A 12,386-nucleotide genomic window follows, 5' to 3' on the forward strand; every position below is an offset into this window, starting at 1 on the left:
TTCCCGCAACTGTTTCGAGGGCTAGGAAAACTCAAGGGGAAACAGTTAAAGTTACATATTGACCCTGCGGTGACACCCATGGCACTAAAGCACCGGAGAGTTCCATTCCACCTCCGGCCAGCAGTGGAGAAGGAGTTGCAGGCACTGGAGGACCAAGGGGTTATAGAGAAGATCACGAGGCCCACTCCGTGGGTGCCACCATTGGTAATCGCTCCCAAGCCCAAGCAGCCTGGCGCCATCCGTCTCTGTGTTCACATGAGGCTGCCCAATCGGGCCATAAAGAAGGAAAGGCATATCACGCCCACCATTAACGGCATTGTGGTGGATCTGAACAGGGCCCAGTGTTTTTTTAAATTAGATCTGAACTCCGGGTATCATCAGCTGGAGCTAGATCCGGAGAGCAGGAACATTACCACCTTCTCTACGCATGTGGGGCTGAGGCGGTTTAAAAGACTGAGTTTTGGTGTGTCCTCCCCAGCTGAGGTGTTTCAAGATGCCATTAACGAGACACTTACCGGCCTCAACGGAGCGCTTAACCTCAGCGATGATATTTTCATCTTCTCTGATACCTTGGAAGACCAACATTTCCGATTGTGTGCCACGCTCCGACTCTCAGATGCTATTCTAACACTCCATAAGAAAAAATATGCATTCCACAGCAACTCAATTGACTTCTTTGGCTATATATTTACCCACAAAGGGTCAGAGGTAGACCCTAAGAAGGCAGACGCCATCCGCCTCGCACCAGTGCCATGGAATGCCACGGAGTTAAGCAGTTTTCTTGGCATGGCCATGTACTGTGGTAGATTCATTCCTCAGCTGGCGACCATGGCGGAACCTTTGAGACAACTTACCAGGATCAAGGCACAGTGGGACTGGAGCCGGGAGGCGGATGAGGCCTTCGGGCCATAAAAGGGGTGCTATTAGACAAGGCCACAATGGCCTATTTATACCTCAGAAAAAGGACAGAGGTAGTGGTGGATGCCAGACCCATCCAACTGGGTGCTGTGTTGCTCCAGGAGCAGTGGGATCAGGAGTGGGTGCCAGTGGCCTATGCGAGCCAGGCCTTGTCAGCCGTCGAGACTCGATATGCGCAGGTCGAGAGATAGACATTAGCCATTCGCTGGGCATATCAGCATTTTCACCTTTATGTACACGGATATGAATTCCAGGTCATCACGGACCACTAGCCCCTGGTCTCGATGTTTGCGGAGTCACCACAACTGGCTCTCCCACGGATTGAACGGTGGGAAGTACTTCTGCAACCATATCAGCTCAAAGTCATCTACCACCCGGGGGTGAACAACCCTGCAGACTACCTTTCACCACACCATGCCATACCCCTGTTGGAATAAGCACTAGGAGATGAGAGGGAAGGAATGGAGAGTGTCGTGAGGATGGTAGTATAGGCCGCCTGTCCGGTCGCCCTCATCCTGCAGGAGATAGCCGAAGCCTCCCACAAAGATCTGGTCATACGCTGTGTAAAGTAAGCTTTGGATCGACGACAGTGGAAACGGTTCCTAGATGGTATAGGTTCCCTGAACCCAGACGAACACGCAGCCATGCAGGTGGTGTGGAAGGTGCGGGAATAAACTGTCCATAGGGAGTGATGGTCTGCTGTTATGAGGCCAGAAGCTGGTATTTCCCCGCTGTCTGTGGGACAGAGCGATCGAGCTGGCCCTCAGGGCCACCAAGGGGCTGCCAAGACATAGGCTCATCTTCGAATTAAGATGTTCCCTGACATGGACTCCCTTGTTGATGAGCGTGTGAGGAGGTATCACACCTGCGCTATCACCGCTGTTCAACAGCCTACTGTTCTGGTGATCACCATAGTGGCCAGCACTCGACCATGATCCAAGGTCAGCATGGACTTTGGCAGCCTCCCAGACGGACAGCTGACGCTGGTTCTAATGGACTCTCACTTGCGGTTCCCGATAGCACACCTGGTTCCTTCGACAGCATTTGAGAATGTAAAGCCAATGCTGGAAAAGACATTTGCACTGTTCAGTGTTCTTGAGGAGCTAAGGACCGACAACGGCCCACCATTCCACGGAAAAGACTTTAAAGACTATCTAGATCAACTAGCTGTACGCCTTCTCTACATCACCTCACAGTGGCCGCAGGCCAATGGTGATATGGAAAGATTCATGTGAACCCTGGACAGAGCCCTGAGGATAGGGGTAGAGCAAAGGGAAGACATGGAGGGGTGCATGCAACAGTTTCTTAGAGCTTACAGGCAGACCCCCCCCAGAGCACTACAGGCTGCGCCCCTGCTGTGTTAATGTTTAGGCAACCCCCCAGGGACTGTATTCCTGCTGACTCCCAGTGGAGGCCCAACAAGTTTGATCTGGAAAGTGCTCAGGAAAGAAGAAGGAGGACCAATCAGAAGGCTAGCACCCGGAGGCTGACAAGATGCCCTGACATGCGAGTGGGGGACACCGTAGTGGTCAAGGACAGGCATCGGGGATGGAAATTCAGAACTCCCTATGAACCTGGACTGTGGAAAGTGGTGGTGGTGCGAGGGACCATGGTGACCACCCAAAAGGGAGACCAGTGGGTCACCAGAAATGTGTCATGGTTCAAGCATGTGGAGGAGTCCGACGAAGGCACCCACGCTGACGCTGAGGAAGTGGATGAAGGGGAAGGCAATGAAATGATGGAGAATGATATGCCGGAGAGTGGACAAGTTTCAAGTCAAGGCCCCGGGCTGTCCACCAATGTAAGTCGGCCGGATGACACAGTAGGCCGTAGCAAGAGGTATCACTTACGGCCCAATCTGGCCCCCAGCCATAGACTCAGAGATTTTGGGTGCTAAGAAGATGGATGATGCTCCAGATTTCGATGGACCTGGTATCCATGTAGTTATGATACTGTGTACTCTCCCTTTCCCTCTCCTCTCCCTTTCACTCTCACTCTGTCGCTCTCTCTTGTGATTCTGCTGAGGTGTTAAATAAAGAAATGCGCTGTGCCTCGTGCAGTTGTGTTGTACTCCCTACTAATGAGTCAGTCATTTTAGTGTCGCGGACCAGTGACGGAACTGGTTGCCGGACACTACCATTGTAAGTGGGAATGAAGGTGCTGAAACATCGCACTGTTAACTATTTGTTCTCCCCTACTGTGACTGCATGTTGTTGTATGTTCACAGTCACATGGTGCCAGTTTATAAATAAAAGGGTGTGGCCAGGGGTGTGGCAAACATCGGCACGACTCGAGAGAGCACGCATGTACTAGCTGTGCAAGTGCCGTATCGCTGCCTTATGACCCATAATATTCACACAGTGTGTTGAGTGTTTATTAAAACAAACCGGTGTCAGGAGCTCCCAACACTACATGTTTGGCGACGAGTGTGCCTTACCTGGCGTGTTAATCCCCAGTGGCGGCTGTTTCAATAGGGGTGCCCGTGCCACGGTAGCAACATGTTGCAGTGTTGCCTGCCCTGAGGTTGTGCGCTCCAGCGTGACGCCGCCGCTGCTGTTTGCAGCTGTCCGAGCCGACAGCATCGGAGCCTGCCCTGTGAACTCCAGAGTGCTAGGCCTCATCGCGTGCAGTACGCACGCTCCACACCGCGCACATGGAAGGTAGGCCCCGCCCACCCCGGCTCTCAGATCTGAATCTTTGTGATTACCACCACGCTGGCTCTCTGCCACAGCATAGTTTCGAATACTCCACAGACGATCTACCTTGCTTGTTCACATCAGAGCACGTATCCTGAGCCCCCAAAAGGCTGTGCTACCCATCACTGACATTTAACAAGTACTTATTGCTCCTACACATCTAGTGACACCTTGACTGCCCTGTCTCTGTTTTTCCAACACAGACCACATACAGCTGCTTTCACCATGTCAGCAATACCTCCTGTAGAGCCTTTTATTGTGGAAGGGGTTCCTTCTGCTTAGGCCCCAAAGTGGAGAGACTGGGTGGAGAGGGTCCTACTATTTTTTTAGGCCACCAAGGTAGAGGACGCTCAGAAGAATGCAATGCTCCTGCACTTAGGAGGCAAGGACATTTACAAAATCTCCAAGAACCTCCTGGAGGACACCCCCAAGACGCACATCATTCTGATTGCTGCCCTAAACAGACACTTCGAACCCATGGCAAATACAGACTATGAGCGTTTCGTTTTTCGGCAAGCGCGCCAGCAAGCAGAAGAGTCAATTGACTTGTTCCACATGAGGCTCAGAAATTTGGCCAGCATCTGCAGGTTCGCAGATGAGGTAGAGGAGAGAAGAGGACAAATAATCCAGGGTTGTGCGTCGGCAAAGCTCAGAGAACGGATCCTAGAAGAGTCAGTAAGGGCTCTCCCGGACATACTCATGATGGGACGCACAAAAGAACTATCTAAAGCCAGGGCATCTCATATGGAGGCAGCCCTACAGAGACCAGTAAAAGAGGAAACTGTTAATGCCGTCGCCTCATCTACAAATAGGATCAATTACCGCCCAAACAAACCACCGACGAGACAATGCGGATTCTGTGGCAGTCCGTCACACAGACCTTCAGACTGCCCGGCAAGAGGGAAGAAATGTGCGGGCTGCGGAAAGCTGCACCATTTTGTGAAAGTAAGCAGGTCCAGTAAACAAGCTTGTCCCGGTAGCGCCACCATTAACGCAACAACGACAAGTCAGAACATGGCAGTGATATGGACATGGATGACAATGAAGGTGGAGAACATGTAATTCACTCCTTATTCGCCGTCGGAAACACAGCACAGTCAGCGATGAAATTGCCAAAGTGCCCAGTTCAAGTGGGCACCCATAACATTCTAGCTGTTGTTGACACAGGAGCATCAATAAATGTCCTAGCTGCTGAAGAACTTTGTCGAATGAATCCAGTCGCCGTGTTGACCAAAGCCAAAATCAGAGTGTATGCATATGGGCAGAACACACCGCTAGCTCTGAAAGGAATGTTTCAAACTACCATCACATATGAATCCAAAGTCATCCCTGCGAGACTGTATGTAGCCGAAGAAGGGCATCGGATGTTGCTGGGTTGCAAGGCAGCAGAAGAGCTGGGGGTAGTCACATTTGCATTCAGCATACATTGAGAGTCGCTGACTGAGCTACTCGATCAATACCAGAGAGTATTCGAAGGGATCGTGTGTCTAAGAGGCAAAGAAGTTAAGCTGCACATTGATAAGACTGTGCAACCATTTGTGCTTCGCCATCGGCGTATAGCGTTCCACCTACGACCTCAGGTGGAAAAAGAGTTAGAACATCTGGAAAAAGCAGGCATCATAGAGAAGGTGACAGGACCGACGCCATGGGTCTCGCCCATTGTAGTCGCACGAAAACCCAAACAACCAGGAGAGGTCCGCATTTGTGTGGACATGCGCCTCCCTAACGTCGCCATCAAAAGGGAAAGGCACCTAACACCTACAATCGATGACATCATAAGTGAGCTCAGTGGTTCATGTTGGTTTTCGAAACTTGACCTACGATCCGGATACCATTAGTTAGTGCTATCCAAAGACTCACGTTATATCACAACCTTCTCCACTCATGTAGGGTTGAGGAGATACAAACGTCTGAACTTCGGAATCTCAAGCGCAGCTGAAGTCTTCCAAATTGTGATACACGAACTACTAACCGACCTACCAGGCGCCATTCATGTCAGTGATGATATTCTAATCCATGCGCCCACCATAGCTGAACATCACCTAAGACTCAAGAAGGTACTGCAACGGATCCAAGAATCTGGTTTAACCTTACATCGTAATAAATGTGAGTTTTTGACTGACCGAATACAATTCTTTGGATACATCTTTTCCGCCAATGGGGTGGCACCAGACCCCGCAAAGGTGCAAGATGTCAAAGATGCACCACCCCTCACCTGTGGGACCGAAGTGAGGAGCTTCCTGGGTATGGTAAACTACTGCGGTCGTTTTATCAAGGACTTGTCATCTCTTACCCAGCCCCTCAGGAATTTGACCAAGTCATCAGAATCGTGGACATGGGGATCAGCTGAGCAAGCAGCATTTAATGCCGTTAAAGACGCGTTGTCATGTGACACAACCCTTAGATATTTTGACCCCAGAAAGGAGACCAAAATCGTAGTCGATGCGGGGCCAAAAGGCCTAGGGGCCGTGCTATTCCAAAAACAAGATGGTGGTGACTGGTCCCCAGTGGCTTTTGCAAGCCGGTCTCTAACTGAGACCAAACAAAGATATTCTCAAATAGAGAAGGAAGCAATTGCTGTACATTGGGGTTTTAGACATTTCCACCTCTACGTGTATGGTCGCCCCTTCTTAGTAACAACTGACCATAAACCTCTTATTCGCCTGTTCAATGGTACAGTGTCAAAACCCCCTCCAAGAATAGAGAAATGGATGCTCCAACTGCAGGACTACCGGTGCCAGTTGGAATACCGTCCTGGGGCTGACAATCCTGCTGAATACTTGTCATGACACCCCCGAGAAGCCTCAAATAGCGAAGTGCGCGATGCACAGGAGATAGAAGAATATGTCAAATACATCTCGGACAGGTCCAGGCCTTTACCCCTCTCAGTGACAGATGTTGTCCAAGAAACAACCGAAGACAAATGTATTCAACAGACTCTGGCTGCAATCCGATCCAACCAATGGCATGTGATAAAAAGACAACTGCCCAGTCTCACCCCCAACTATCAACGTATCCTCAGGAGTCTTTATAATGTGCGTGACAAACTCACAGTTGATGCTCATGGATGCCTTCTCAGAGGATGCTGGTTAGTCATTCCTCTTCTCTCACCGAAAGGGTAGTGCCGCTAGCTCATCATGGCCACCAAGGCATGGTCAAAACTAAAAGCCGCCTGATATCCAAAGTGTGGTTTCCTCTCATTGATGAACAAGTGGAAGGCGTGGTGAGGTCATGTGAATGGTGCCAAGCATCCGAAGAGCCCAACCGGCCGCTCTCAGTTGAAACTGAACCCAGTCCCGAGTCACCCTGGGTCTCCGTTAGCCTCGATTTTGGAAGCCTCCCGATGGCCGTCACACCATGGTCCTGATTGATGACTTCTCGAAGTACCCAGAAGTAGAGATCATACATGCTCTTACAGCCGAAGTAGTGATACCTCACATCAAGAAGATCATAGCCACCCACGGTCTTATTTCTGAAATTAAAACCGACAATGGCCCTCCATTTCAAAGTCGAGAGCTAGCTGAATACTTTGCGAATGTTGGTGTTCGACATAGGCGAATCACACCTAGGGGGCCCCAAGACAACAGTGAAGTGGAACGTTTTATGCAAACCCTAAACAAAGTCAAACGGATTGCTCATGCTAGCGGTCAAGCCATTGATTATGCAATATATTTGTTCCTGCGAAGTTACCGCCAGACTCCCCACTCCACCACAAATCAAGCTCCTGGGCACGTAGTATTCGGGAAGGCGATAGCTGGCTCAATTCCCCACCACCGGTCATGGGCCCCTGTGCCCATAAGTCCTGATCAAATTCAAGATTGATGATTAGCCACGAACAGCTATGCAAGCCGTCTACGACGACCCAAACCCTCCGATTTCAAAGTTGGTGATATTGTACTTTTGAAAGACCCGTCTAGTGGAAGCAAGTTCCGCATGCCTTTCGACCCCAACCCATGGACAATTATTCGGTGGGCTGGATCTGTGGTAGTTGCACAACGTGGTGCAGACATTGTGACTCGCAATGTGTCCCTTTTCAAAAGATTCAATCCTCCACCCAGTGCCTGTCGAAATCATGATCAGCCTGCAGCAGATGATGATGGTGTATCCCTCCATGATAGGGATGCTGTGGACGAGCTAGCCCCTGAAAGGCCTGTTGATGTCGCACCGACCTCTGACCCAGGGGTTGACCCTTTGAGTATTCCGGGACACCCCGCAGACCAAGGGAGGTCAGCGGTCATCAAATACAATTTACACAGTAACCTTGCCCCCTCTGTGAAATTGCGCAATCATTTTCTGGATGTGTAATGTGCTGTTGTGAATTTCTGTTGTTTAATTTTAGGAGGAAAGTAGTGTCGCGGACCAGTGACGGAACTGGTTGCTGGACACTACCACTGTAAGTGGGAATGAAGGGGCTGAAACATCACACTGATAACTATTTGTTCTCCCATTCTGTGACTGCATGTTGTGGTGTGTTCACAGTCAAATAATGCCAGTTTCTAAATAAAAGGGTGTGGCCAGGGGTGTGGCAGACATCGGCACGACTCGAGAGAGCACGCATGTACTAGCTGTTCAAGTGCCATATAGCTGCAGCCCGGGGCCTTACGACCCATAATATTCACACAGTGTGTTGAGTGTTTATTAAAACAAACCGGTGTCAGGAGCTCCCGACACTAGTCATCTCTGTTGTGCCCCAGTTTACCTGTGTGGCCCCGCCACACAGGGCCGCGCCACATTGATGAAGAGGGTAAGCATACCACAGCCGAGCAGCAGCCCGCGGCACACATTGTGTGACCCCAGCCCCCACAGAGCCGGCAACTAGCGACAATGGTGCCACACAGCAGATGGGCCTGTAGAGTTAGGGCCCTAGGCCCTCATGCTACTAAAGTAAGTCACACAAACACAGTGGCATGGTTGGTAGAACTGGTCCTGGGCATGTGCGCCTGGCCCTTTTTATTGGCAGGGTCACCTGACCGGTGACGCTTGTGTTGGGTGGGTGTGGGGTGTAGATGGAAGGCCAGCCCTCAGCCGAGTGGCTGGCAAAACACTAGAACGTGTCCAGTAGGACACTACAGGGCCCACCGTCTGACTGGAGTGCCTGTGGAGCTTTGTGCCGTGACAATGGGTGGCATCACTCTCACCTGCGAGCTGTTGCCTCCTCCCCCAACGAGGCCTGGTGAAGTGCGGCTCTTCAGAAAGCGCAAGGACCCGCCCACTGCCGACCCCCCCCCCCCCTTGCTGAGGGAACAGAAGAGCTCTGTTATGCCCCCATTTACCTGCGTGGCCCCACGACACAGGGCCGCCCCACAGTTGACAACGGGACTTTCACATTTTAAGATCTTTACCATTTTCTATTGATTTTCTCACTAGATTCTCTAGATCTTCCTATGGGCACAGTTAACTTTTGACCCCTTTCCACAATATTCTTCTTTGTTTCGGCAATTGATAAATTTTTTGCTCCTTTCATCCTAACTTGGTTTAGAATCGCGAGCTTTTTATCTCCTCAACAATAATTTTTGTTTGGAGTGTTGTAGCAGCATACCCCATATCTATGAACAGTAGGTTTTGTTCTCCACCACGATACCAAGGTTGAGCGCTGGTGATGGCTCACATTTATAGCCCTGCAGTCTCACTACGATTGTCTAGCTAAGTGACGTCCTACACTTAGGGCGATCTGTGTCTCAAGGGGATGAGAGGTGCTTCTGCAGGATTAATTTTGTGATACTCAAATGCGCTGCCATGCTTCTGTTTGGAGCACGAGCACCAGAAATGGGGCTGCTTCTTTTAACTGTGAAATGCATTCATATTCAGGGTTCAGGGGAGCCTTTAAACCTGTGGGCCCCAGTACCACTGCACCTGCTGCACCAATGGAATTACGCACCGCCCTGAAGTGTACAGCTCAACCGGCACCTCTAATGTACACCTGAGGATGTTTTCAGGAGTTTCTGTGGAATTGTAGAGACATGGTTGACAGTGTGGTACTTTAAGAAATATACGTACGAGCCAGTCTATTTTATCTCCTTCTCTGCGCTGCAAAGGTCTTCCTACTCAGAGTACATGACAGAGTACATGACCCTGTCGTGTGTGTACCAGTCTGTAAACGACATTGCTGGTTATTTTAGGGCTTTCATCTTTTATGGTGCACTATACATAATTAGACCGCAGATGGCAGCACAATACAATAAATGATATCCATCGTTTCTTTTTAATACACAAACGGGAATGTTTAGGCCCTCATTCTATTTGACCCGCTAAACTGTTTGTTTTAAATTGTTTTGGCATTTTTATAAATCGCAAACTCGACCGAAGGTATTGGAGCGCTTCACATAAGCACCAGTTACATTACACATTCCCGTTTTTACAGGCACTGCTCGGAGGGTTTACGTAATTTGCACAGAATATTGAGCGAAGCCCAGACTCGAACTAGGGCATATTTACCAGAAAGTTGTAAATAGGCCCATGGCCACTTTTCTTCCATCGCCCCTGCCCCACCAAAGGTCACCATGGCTGTGCCCTATTTACAAGCAAGTTGGCGCTAGGGGCTTGTGAATATGCTCCTCACTCAATTCCAGAGTCGGTATCTCTGGCCGTTACAACACACCAGACCTCAGCGATGGGATTGGAAAACTTTATGCAGAATAGGCACACACACACCAACGTTTTAAAACTCGGAAGTGGGAGGTTTTTGAAAAAAACGGAGGAATGTTTTTCCCCATAACCTTATTTTGAAACAATAGCAATTTTAGAGGAGGAACATCTAAAATAATGCCATTTTTGACTTAACAAATCGGGAGTTTCACACCTGAGTCAAGTCTATAGCCATGTATGAATAAGATGGTGATCTCTCGGTCTTTGAAGAAAGGATCACTTGTTCCCTAATAGAATGGATTTAGGAGGTGGGGCCCCAAAATTTACAAATAAAGGAAGTAGCTTTAATAACAGAAAACAACATATTTTCGTTGCTTGATGCTTGGACATAATATAGCACTGAAGATCTTTCTTGTGCCAAACTGACTGGGTGAAAAAGGGGATATATCTGATTTGTGAGACCCATCAATAAGAGCGTATCTTCATTTAGGTGGAATGAATATAACCAATTGATTCTTATAGTCATCATCTCACTCTTCATAAAATAACACTGTATTGGAAGTGTCAGGTGGCTCTGCTTCAGTGACCAGCTGACCTTATGTGGAGGTGTAAAATAACTATTTTTCAGGGTTATATTAAAAGTAAAAATATATAGTGATAGTATTGATTGCAAAAGCAAATTCACATCATATGAAAGATAATTTAAAATGGGGCAGGGGGCTCTGGCCAGCTGCCCATAGCGTAAGGTGCTTCTGAAACAACTTCTGAACAGCTTCCACAACAGAACCTTATCCTTCACTAATATTAACATTGGTGTCTTTAGAAGGTGGCCTGACGAGGCCTGTGCCCCAGTTCTATTTGGCCTGGCCCCACCACTCAGCTCCACCACTCAGCTGCTGAATGTGCCAGGAAACAGCACAGAAAAATAAAAGAAACTGCATCTCGCCACACACACATTGCTAAGCCCAGCTATCTGTCATCACAAAGCAGTGTTGTTTGTTTAAAACGGTTAAATCAGACTTTGTGTATATACCTAAATACGCACGCACACACATCTATCTATCTATCTATCTATCTATCTATCTATCTATCTATCTATCTATATATATATATATATATATATATATATATATATATCTATATATATATATATATAATATAATTACCTTCTGGCGATAACCAGTAGGTAGTCATAGTTATATGAAAAGCATTTTGCCTATAGCTTTGGTGCCATTTGACGAATCATCACAAAATTTCCAAAACTAGTTTGCCACTCACTTTTGCTGCTGTTTGGAAGGTTTTGGAGTGATTTGTTAGGCGGAAGACCGAAAAAAAGGGGGTCCCAAAACACGTTTTCTCCATGCAATTTCCCTTAGGAATTTTAGACACGACTACAGCCCAAACCGCTAGACAGAATCACACCAAATTTGGCAGAAAGCTAGATCTTATTCCAGAAAGAGTGCTTTTCATATTTTAGTGTAAATCTGTTCAGTAGATATGGAGGTATTAAAGGAAACAGAAATATAGATATCTAGGGATGTGGAGCATTTGCGGGTCCTCTTTCAGAGGATCCTTGGGATAAGCAAGACAATGATTGGCTGGCCGCAACCTAAGAGGAAAGTTGTGGTGGCCGTTTTCTTTTTCGCATCGGGTCGGGGGACAATAAAAACCTGACATAAGGGTTCAGGGTACAGGTATCCTGACCCCATAAGACACATGGAGGGGTCTCTGAGGGACTCTTCTTGGAAAAAAAATTGCCCCCAAATTATTTTTTGGCTGATCCGTCGATCCACTGCATTATTCAGTAGGACCCCTCAGTGTAAATCAATAAGGGATCCAAAATTCAATAAAAAAATACACCCACCCAACACACCAAAACTTGCCGCACACAGCGAAGGCCATGCTTGAGGTTGGGTGCATGCATGCGGGTTAGCACCAGCCACCGCTGTGGACAGCTGAAGGCCGTGCATGGTTGTATTAAGGTGCGGTAATAATATAATACTTTATAGTAAAAAAACCTACAAATTCACTGAAAAAAACAAAGCTTGCAGGGTTGTTATTGTTAGGTTGACGTTTTAACCATAAACAAACCATAGAAATTCAGCAGTTATAGCTTTACTAACTGAAGAAACTATAACTCATGTAGTTAATTAACGTTAGGCCGCAAGTCACAGTTACCTAACATAA

The sequence above is a fragment of the Pleurodeles waltl genome, chromosome 9 (assembly GCF_031143425.1).
Source record: "Pleurodeles waltl isolate 20211129_DDA chromosome 9, aPleWal1.hap1.20221129, whole genome shotgun sequence".
NCBI classification, from domain to species: domain Eukaryota; kingdom Metazoa; phylum Chordata; class Amphibia; order Caudata; family Salamandridae; genus Pleurodeles; species Pleurodeles waltl.